Source organism: Onychostruthus taczanowskii, unplaced genomic scaffold (genome assembly GCF_017590055.1).
Source record: "Onychostruthus taczanowskii isolate IOZ18803 unplaced genomic scaffold, ASM1759005v1 scaffold528, whole genome shotgun sequence".
NCBI classification, from domain to species: domain Eukaryota; kingdom Metazoa; phylum Chordata; class Aves; order Passeriformes; family Passeridae; genus Onychostruthus; species Onychostruthus taczanowskii.
In genome coordinates this window covers 1,250-3,479 of record NW_024502880.1, presented here as the reverse complement: position 1 = coordinate 3,479, position 2,230 = coordinate 1,250, and the positions used below count along the sequence as shown (strand labels likewise).

The 2,230-nt window shown below is 59.5% G+C and overlaps 1 long non-coding RNA gene across 1 annotated transcript in view; it reads right to left on the bottom strand.

The window, feature by feature from the left end:
* Nucleotides 1-268: 268 nt before the first annotated feature.
* The window catches only part of LOC121342290, a 3,206-nt gene continuing 1,244 nt past the window's right edge, over nt 269-2,230 (bottom strand). The window contains exons 2-3 of the long non-coding RNA XR_005953522.1: nt 1,133-1,265; nt 269-337 (exon numbers count right to left, since the gene is read on the bottom strand). This is a non-coding gene — a long non-coding RNA (uncharacterized LOC121342290). The remainder of the gene's footprint in view (nt 338-1,132; nt 1,266-2,230) is intronic.

The following is a 2,230-nucleotide window of genomic DNA, read 5'->3' as shown; positions in this document are numbered from 1 at the left end:
GTTTATTGTCACCTGGAGGGGGACAGGGACAGGTTTATTGTCACCTGGAGGGGGACAGGGACAGGTTTATTGTCACCTGGAGGGGGACAGGGACACCTGGGTTGTGGTCGGGGTCTGTCTGTCCATGGGAGTTCCAGTTGTGCCCAGGTGTGTCCCAGGTGTGCCCTAGGGCAGGAAGCCCAGGTGTGCCCAGGTGTCCCGAGGTGTCCCCAGGTGCCCCCAGCTGTGCCCAGCTGTGCCCTAGGTGTCCCCAGGTGTCCCCAGTCCCCCCCAGTGTCCCCTCTGACCTGGAAGTGTCGCTTCCCCCAGGTGACAACGACCGGGCCACCGGAGTCACCTGTGGGGGGAAACTGGGATGGACTGGGAGGGACTGGTTCATATTTGTTCTTACTGGTTTATACCATTTCATACTGGTTCATACTGGTTTATACTGGTTCACACTGGCCTGTACTGGTCCATACTGGTTCATACTGGTCTATACTGGTCTGTACTGGTTTCCAGTGGTCCGTACTGGTTATACTGGTTTATATTGGTCCATACTGATTCATACTGGTTCATACTGGTCCGTACTGGTCCATGCTGGTCCGTACTGGCCCATACTGGTTTATACTGGTCCGTACTGGTCCGTACTGGCCCATACTGGCTTATAATGGTCTGTACTGGTCCATACTGGTTCCCACTGGCCCATACTGGTTTATACTGGCCCATACTGGCCCATACTGGTCCATACTAGTTTATACTGGTCTGTACTGGTCCATACTGGTTCCCACTGGCCCATACTGGTTTATACTGGCCCATACTGGTCCATTCTGGTTTATACTGGTCTGTACTGGCCTATACTGGTTCACACTCGTTTTTACTGGCCCACACTGGTCCATACTGGTTCGTACTGGCCCATACTGGTCCATACTGGTCTGTACTGGCCTATACTGGTTCACATACTGGTCTGTACTGGCCCATACTGGTCTATACTGGTCCATACTGGCCCATACTGGTCCATACTGGTCTGTACTGGTCTATACTGGTCCATACTGGTCCATACTGGTTTATACTGGTCCGTGCTGGCCCACTGGTCTGCACACTGGTCCATACTGGTCTATACTGGTTTGTACTGGTTTGTACTGGTGCGTACCGGGGCAGGCGTTGGGGTCCACCTGGGGCTCGTGGCCGCCCGAGCACAGGAAGCGCGCGGTGACAACGTCGGACACGGAGGTGACATTGGCGTAGGGCGGGGCACGGAGCGCGTCCGCCTCGCACGGACCCCGCTGGGGACACACGGGGGACAGTGAGGGGACATTGGGGGCAGTGGGGACACACAGGGGACATTTGGGGACACACAGGAGACACTGGGGACACTGGGGACACACAGGGGACACTGGGGACAGTGGGGACACACGGGGGACATCGGGGACAGTGGGGACACTGGGGACACACTGGGGACACTGGGGACAGTGAGGGGACATGGGGACATTGGAGACACACAGGGGACACTGGGGACACACAGGGTACAGTGGGGACTGTGGGGACACGGAGGTGACATTGGCGTAGGGCGGGGCACGGAGCGCGTCCGCCTCGCACGGACCCCGCTGGGGACACACGGGGGACAGTGAGGGGACATTGGGGGCAGTGGGGACACACAGGGGACATTTGGGGACACACAGGAGACACTGGGGACACTGGGGACACACAGGGGACACTGGGGACAGTGGGGACACACTGGGGACATCGGGGACAGTGGGGACACTGGGGACACACTGGGGACACTGGGGACAGTGAGGGGACATGGGGACATTGGAGACACACAGGGGACACTGGGGACACACAGGGGACAGTGGGGACAGGGAGGTGACATTGGCGTAGGGCGGGGCACGGAGCGCGTCCGCCTCGCACGGACCCCGCTGGGGACAAGGGACAGTGAGGGGACATGGGGACAGTGAGGGGACACTGGGGACAGGGAGGGGACACTGGGGACGCAGAGGGGACAGTGAGGGGACAATGGGGACAGTGGGGACACACAGGGGACAGGGAGGGGACACTGGGAACACACTGGGGACATTTGGGGACACACTGGGGACATTGGGGATACTGGGGACAGTGAGGGGACACTGGGGACGCACAGGGGACATTTGGGGACACACAGGAGACACTGGGGACAAGGGACAGTGAGGGGACACTGGGGACACACAGGGGACAGTGAGGGGACAATGGGAACACAGAGGGGACAGACGGG